We start from the raw sequence: 8,280 nt of genomic DNA, 5'->3' as shown, positions 1-8,280 counted from the left end.
GTTCTTGATGAGAGAATGTAAAAGAGAGAACTGGAAGAGCTTCCACCTTGATGCTATTTATTTCAAGCTGCCGAAAGTAAACCGGAGGAAATTACTCCAGTGATAAGGAAAGAAGTTCTGCCCAGTAACCCCGACTTAGAGACCTCAGCAAGAATGATGTGGGATCCTTGAGTTTATTTTCTGTTGCTGCCTTAATGAGATATGAAACCATGCAACAGAAAGCTGATCTTACTGCTATACTGTAACAGATTTTCCACTAGGGAAATGGAAAGTATGTAATATATCACGAACGTCATCAAGAAAATGGGTTACAAGCATGCCCAGCTTACTCTACTGAACAGCTAATAGAAACACAAGATCAAATCTCCTTTGGAAGAAATAGGATTAAACATGAGTTTTCCCCTGAATGAATTCTGTAACTGCTGGCTGGGATAAAACAACTCTCCTCCTTCATTAGTTTTGTAAATATAAAACTAAATTCAGCCAAAATTATCTACTGAATTTGGATTTATTTGTCAAAATAGTAATTTCTCTGTAGTGTCCTTGAAAATGTAATCGATGAGTCCAGTTAGGGCATCACTACTTTCTGCAAAGTCAGCATGTACAATGCAGCTATCAGGAGATAATCTTTCAGATTTAGTAAAGATGGAGTTACATTTCCAAGACTTACACAATAATGGATTCCAAAACAGGTTGCAAATATAACTGAAATGAATTAATTTTGGTAAGTTACTTAGAATTATATAAGCTGGATCAAAATAATATATGATTTATCAAAGAAAAAACACTAAAAAAAAGAAGCTCAGGGTTCCTCCACCCATAACTTTCATTGTTGAACTTATATAGGCCTGATACAATAAACATAGTGTTTTACATACGGCTTTGTATTGCTTTGCCATGGAAGCCCTCATTCATCCTTTGCCTTGGTGGTCAGTTTGGTATTTTTCTTGTGAGTCTCCCAGCTGGGGAAAGTAGTATATGGAGGAAGATTAAAAAATCATGTATTCACAAAAACAGCACAAAGCTGGTAGCTTCTGGTATGCTAATTCAGTGACTATCAGCTGGCAGAGAGCTGACAACTCTTTTCCTAGAAGTTTCTTGCAAGACATGAAGCATATACTCTCTCCAGGAACAGCCTGTTAATGCTGTACGTGATTTCACTCTCCTTTTGCCTTCAGCAATTGCATAGTCAGAGTTATGAATTCTAATATATGAATGGTACACTAATAAAGAATGAGAATATCTTGCCCAGTGAGGTACTACAAAGATCCATGAATTTGTGATGTTCCCGCATTCGTATAATATGACTACAATGTCAGATCAGTGGAATTAGTGCAATTCCTCTGAAACACAACACTGTGATATGAGGATGTCTCATGACACTAGTGTTGTGCTCCAAGAAATTTTTTGTCACACTGTAGAGCCACACCTAGCACAGTGAATGAGGTTCAGATGCCTCTCTATCCATGTAGCCTTTGTGCAGCTCACTCCTATGGTCATAAACTTTAATACAAATTTCTGGTTTTGAGGAGTTTAATTCCTGCTAAAGCTAGCATTTCTGAATGGCACAGGATACCACTGGGTAAACACAGATTTGAGTTAGCACAGTTAGGAACCATTTCACTTGCTATTAACAATTTGATGACTGCTGTTTGTGTCTTGGGATGTTAAATTTATATTCTCTTGTGGGCTAATTTTAGGCTACTACCCGGAGTGGGACTCTGGAAAAGGCTGGTAGCTAGGAGAGTGCTATGTGAGCCAAATTATCCCTGGCATAACTAGCAGGGTTGATATGAGAAATGAATTGGGCGCTATGTCTCTTTACTGTAAGGAATACTTTCTCTCGAGCCAAAGTAACAGCTGCAGTGTGCTTCTGTCTTAAAAAAAAAAAAAAAAGCTTTCTTTTTTGGCAGAGTCAGTGCACATGCCTTTGTCTTCACAGTACAGTAATTCTTACTTTTCTGAATGATTTGTATGGGGTCACTTGTACATCTCAGGTTAGAGGGGGCGTTTCTTGTGCATTCTTCTCTAAGAGTATGGGGTGACCTACGCTTGCCTCCCCTTGAAAGCTGAAATTTCCCCGGCTGATAGAACAGGTGCACTGTGCTGGTGGAGCACGAAGACGGGGTGAAGTTCAGAGCGGGATTCCTGCCCCCGGGGTTAGCAGAAAGCACAGAGCAGTCTGCCAGCTTCTGTCCTGGGACGCTGAGCCCCGGTACATCCACGGCACTTGCACAACGCTGGGTGTAAGACCTTGTAGCCAACATATGCCTCTTCGCTTTCCTTCCCAGGGGATTTGTAATGATATCAAAGTGCCTGTCTTCACTTGTAACACAAAGAGATCATTTTAATCAATCATAGGCTTCTTAAATTAGTACCTATGACTGCCGGGCATATATTTAATTGCAAATAATACTTTTTGGCAGGAGGTTAGTATTTCATAGACAATGCTGCAAAATTATTCATATGCAAAATAATGTAGGATCTCAATAAAAACTAAGGGAAACAAGTTCCAATTACGTGGTATGGTATACAGTACCTTTCAGTCTCTATGTAAGTGTCCTAGTATTTCACAGGATAAAACCTGGCAGAGGACTTCATGTTAAATAATATAAAAGTAATGAGGGATTAAGGGAAGAGTAAACGTGCAGTCATTAACCTTAGAGTAATTCACCATTGTTCAAAACCTATTACAGTGTGAATGCAGATAGTAGCATACATGTAAACATACTGTAGTAAAAAAAAACCCACATTTTTTTTTTCAGAAGAGCTTTTGAATCAGCCTAAGAATGAAGTTTATTATATCGAACTGTTGAATCCATTTATAATATGGTTCAAAACACCTACAGATTTCTACTGGTTTCTATAAAATTTCATTGATTTCACTCCCTTTAAATTCTGTGCCTTCATGGGTTCACCTACAGGGTCACCCTGAATGGCTCCCCTGTGCCCTGGTCTCCTCAGCATCGGCACCACGCACACACTGACGTGCCCCTGGTCTCCCTCTGGAGTGACCAGGCTGGCTGAAGGGACGGTCCACTCGAGGTCCACCCAGTGAGGGTGGACGAGACCATGCCAGAGTTGACTTCCTGGCTCACCCGAAAGCATCCCTGCTGTCCTCACACCTTCCCCCTTCTTTATACGCTACTCCGATGCTTACAGACCTTCCCAACCTGCTCTCAAGACTAGAGAAGATCTTAGAACTGTGCTATCCAGTGTGGGTTGGGTTTTTTTACTTCATACTTGACCAGTGATAATTTTCTTTTAAGTGCCCTTTATCTGGACCCTATGATCATTTAGCCTCTGTTTTACTTGTGTCAGCAACAATACATTTATATTTCACTGCAACATATATGCTGTCCTTGTGTACTTGTGGAGGTTTCATGGCTAGATGGTGGCTCCATGGTGTATATTTATATATACAGTATAAATATAGCCTCTGGGACTTCTGAGGATAAACATCACACAAGGGGATGAATAAGAGAAGTGACTGCAAACTGGGCAGATTTGTGCAATGGGTTTAGTGTTCTGACAAAAACACTAAATAAAAAGCCTGAAGGATTGATTTAAATTGTATTCCACAAGACAGAAAAATGCCAAGATAGAATAATAATGAAGTAAAATATATACTTTATATAGTCTCCTTTTCCAAATCAAATTCATTCATAAGTCTTACTTTTTATAACAATTTCACTTACTTAAATGTTGCCTTTTCTAACAACTGACTTTTATACTGCTACTATTTTCCACTTTGTGATTTGCAGTCAAAACCACTTACAAAAGACGACTTTAAAAAAATAGAGGCAAAAAGAAGTTAAAGGATTTAATAGCTAATCTGTGGCAGGTTGTACTGGACCCAAGGAAGAAATTCATTAACTACTCAATGTGCATGTTTACAAATCCTACTCTTTTATCTGGTAAGCCTTATCTACTGCAGCATGTTAAGTGTACAATACAAATATTTGAATAATCGTGACATAATTGCAATTCAGTTTGTCCATGCAATCCCAGCGAAACCCCGAGGAAGGCAAGTGGTTTCAGTGAGCACAGAATATCCTTGTATTTCATTCACTTGCAAAGTAATTGGCACAGCATACTTCATTCCAAACATATCCACTGAAAGAGATAAGTGAAAAGAATAAACAGTGTAAATAGATGGATTTATTTCACTAATGTAGGAGGCATTTTGAAGGCAACTGTTCAATAGCAAGCTTTAATGTCAACGCAGATTTAATGAAGTCAGAATACATTACATCACCGAGGACTGCATTTGCAGATGTAAAGCAGCATAGTTCCACTGCCTTAGCTGAAGCTTTACCAGTCTATCTTCTAGCCTTGAAAAATCTTATCAAATATTCTCAGTTGCTTCTCCTTTCTTCCTCTTCTCTTTCTTTGTAGCCTAAGACTATTTTCTCCTGAGATTTTCCCCTCTACATCTCTGTTCTTATAGTAGGTCTAATGATTCTCTTCTTCCTCTCCACTTTGGTCTCTTTGTCTTTCTCCAGGAATCTGTTTTTCTTTGTTTCATAGAATCATAGAATGATCTGGGCTGGAAGGAACCTCTGAACGTCATCCAGGCCAACTTCCTGCCCAAAGCAGGGCTAATTTCAAAGTTAGTCCAGGTTGCTCAGGGTTTCCTTGTCCAGCTGAGTTTTGAGTATCTACAAGGATGGAGACTGCACAGCCTCTCTGTGTCCTTGTTCCAGTGCTGGACCCCTCATTTGAATTTTTATTTTTAATGTTTCGTTACATATTTTTGCAGTTCTGCTCCTTTAGACAGCTTCCGTAATTCTCCAGCTTCGTTTCTTCCTCATGCCTGTCTCCACCCTTCTACCTGTTAAAGTTGTAGCAAACATACTATTTCCATGCTTTCTGAATTTTCTGATGTACTTCTATTTCTTCATAATAGAAATACACCCCTTCCTTTGATATGCAGGGTTATATTTACACCTCACAAGATTCAGACTGATGCCATATGGGTAGAGGTCAGGTTGAATGACCGCAGCTTATTGCCCAAAGCCATTCAGGTAACATGAATACTACTAGAACTGCCTTAAAAACCCCCCTCTTGCTCTCCTTTGCTCCTGCATGCTAACCCATCTTGCATTTGAAAATCAGACTTGTGCCTAATACCTGCAGAGCTTCAGTGGTTTCTGAAAGCGTAGTGGCTGCTAAGTACAAAAAGGCGTTTGAATTGAATTCCTGACACTGCCTGAATCACCAGATTCACGTTTGGAAGTTTACTTTTTGTGTAGGATGAAAATTTGAAAAAAATGATCAAAAAAATTGGCTCAGTTGGCACTGGATTTTGATCACTAGTCCCACGGCACTGCCAGGAGCTACTGGAACAACACTGGCAATCTAAACAAATGTTGTCAATTTTAAATTGCTCTAAAGAGTCAATCTTTAGACAGAGATGGACCTTCAATGTTTACTATAGAAGAGCTGGTGTTCCATTCCAATGGACAATACAGGGAAAGTTAAGCACATTAAAATGACATTTAAGAAAAGTAATCTTATTGTTTTTAAAATATTCACATTTTGAAGTAAATGTTGCCTTCTCTAAAACATTGGAAATACATACATAAATGCATACATAAGTTGTTAAAAAATTGACTCATCTGCTTAGATTTGCTTCGAAGTGGGCTACAACAAAGCTTCGTGCTTGAAGTGAGAACACTGAACTTTGACTTCCCTGATGCTTCATGCTTCTGTTCATTTTTAGAAAAAATAATTTTGCAAATCATAAACAAGTGAAACATCACATCTTAATCAGAGAGTATTTGCTTACGCTTAATGAAATAGTGCCCATTTAGTTCATCACTGACAACCGTTTAAGGTGACTAAGGAAGGAGATAACTTGCTTCATTCTGATTACTGTTTCAACGAGTGAGATACAAAAAAGGGGCAAATTCTCATTTGCTGGAGAAGTCTCAGGCATGTGCAACAATTGCTCCTCTCAATTTAATCTCTTCCCGTTGTTCATGCATTTTACAACAGTCAGTACAATTGAAGCATTCATCCTTGAAACTGCTCTACTACTATGTGAGCACCCCATGTGTTAGTTTTCTGCAACGGGACATCTCGGTGTACTGAAACGAGCCTTGTATCTTCATGCTCCTGTGACGGTGAGGATGGAGCTCTCTCCACCCACCTCCTATTCTTCCTCACCACCCAATGCTCAGAACTGGAGTTGTGTTTACATGTCATGTTCAGTCTTCTCCAGTGTATGCAGTTTAAAAGAAATCAGTTTGGAATTCTTGCTTCTTGTTGGATTACTTGGATATTCGGAGACATAGGCTTTCTGTTTGTTCTCACTTCACTGAAGTCTTCAGATTTCCAATATTTGTTTCTTGTCATATGGCAGTGCTTATCAGTGACCCACGTAGAGAAAACCATTTAATATGCATCTGAGAGCTGCCATCTTCAGAGTAATCAAGATGACAACTCAGTATTCCCAATGAGACTCAGTATTCTCAGGATTATGCTGGATACCAATATATTTTGGAACAATCCAGACATCCCTTCTACAATCCTGGACTCTGACAGGGGATATCTGACTTTACTCTAGCAGTGAAGGTTCTTCCAGCACTACTCACCCTCATTCGAAGCCTGATCAGCTCATTCCCTCATTTCAGAAGGAAACATGTCCTCCAACTCCGCTTCTACATCACAAGACTCCTAAAATAACAGGTGAGTCGGATCACAAAACAGCCTTAAGACATAAAAGGCACTTTGAGCTCAGAGGCCATCCCTGAGGCCATTTTGCCTTTGACAGAGCGGTCACTGGCTCCTCTTGTACCCCAGTGAGAACAGAGGAAGAGGCTGGATGAGCTCAGTTCCACCTGTGCACTGTGTTCCCTCCAGCCATACAATAAGCAGGTGATCACTTCTGAAGTTGTTCATGCTATCTTGGCCACCAGTGCACCGACAAAAAAACGCACTGCACGCAGTACTTGCTGAGATTATAAACGACTCTGTTTAAACCCTTTATCTGACTTTCTTTTTGTTGAAGCAGACAAGAAAAGATTGAGACAAAGCACTTAATAAAGAGGAGACAAAAGGAATATTTAAAAAAAAAAGTTGTACGTACATTGCATGTTTTCTGGAGAGCATTGGTGGCTGAATAGACAGATCTCACTGCCTGTATTAACTAGACCCTCATCCAACGTAGAAACCTGGCTCACCATAGGTATCTGCATTGTAGATATTTTCATTTAGATGGATGACGCTGAAGACGATTCCCCCATCTTTAACAGTGATTAGTCATCAACTAAGTGGATTCTCCAACTTGGGGAATTTTCAATTCAAGGCTAGAGTCCCGCCACTCCCGCCCCCCCCGACGGTGTAGGTTTAATCACAGCTATAAGACCTTGATTTGAGGACCAAACAACTAAAGATTACATTTCATTAAAACGAAAGAAGCTGCCTACTTTTCCTGAAAAGGAACCACTGCACTCGTACAGCCATTGCGGGAGCGCGGCCTCCCGACAACCTGTTTTCAGTAAGGCTGGTAATGCCCCGGCTCCATGTGAGGACGCACCCGAACGCCGGTACGAGCAGTTTTATGAAGACTTTGCCTGGAGGGAGTAATCTAAGGGGGGAGACGACGACCTGGTGTTAAAACAGAAGACTTCGACACCGTGGGGTGTGTCGGAATCTGCCTTCCAGACACCTCCTGCCTGCGGAGCTGCGTGTGGAAACGCCCGGAGGGGAAGGTGGCGGGCGGGCGACGCTGACCCTCCCTGAGGGGACACCCTCGACCTTCACAGCGCTGCCTCCGCCCCTCTCAGGGCGAACCCGGCCCCGCCAGCCTTCTCAAAAGCCCCGGTTTTGTCTTCGCTGACACCTCTCTCGGCCTCTCACGCCAGAGGACGTGGGGAACCCACACACGACCGGGACCATCCCTTCCCGCCCCGGCGGGTGCTGAGGGACCGGCCCGGGCGGGTCGACGCCTGAGAGGGGAGGCGGGGCGGCCGCCCTCCGCCATTGGGCAGCTCCTGCCCCGGGGGCGGGCCGGGCTCCCCCCTCCCGCCCCGAGGGTCCGCTTTGAAGAAGTGCGGGTCCGGCGATGGCCACCGCCTGGAGGCAGCCGGGCAGCCTTCTCCTCGCCTCCCCGCCGGCGGCGGGGGTCTAGGGGCAGAGGGAGGCGGAGGAGGAGAAGGAAGAAGGGCCGCCCTCGCCCACCCCGGCGGCGGCGAGGGAGCTGGGGGAGCGCGGGCGTGAGGGGCTGTGAGGAGGAGAAGGGAGCGCGGGCGTGAGGGGCTGTGAGGAGGAGAA

This window comes from Haliaeetus leucocephalus, unplaced genomic scaffold (genome assembly GCF_000737465.1).
Source record: "Haliaeetus leucocephalus isolate CR32 unplaced genomic scaffold, Haliaeetus_leucocephalus-4.0 Scaffold406, whole genome shotgun sequence".
Classification (NCBI taxonomy): domain Eukaryota; kingdom Metazoa; phylum Chordata; class Aves; order Accipitriformes; family Accipitridae; genus Haliaeetus; species Haliaeetus leucocephalus.
This window is presented reverse-complemented; position numbering follows the sequence as displayed.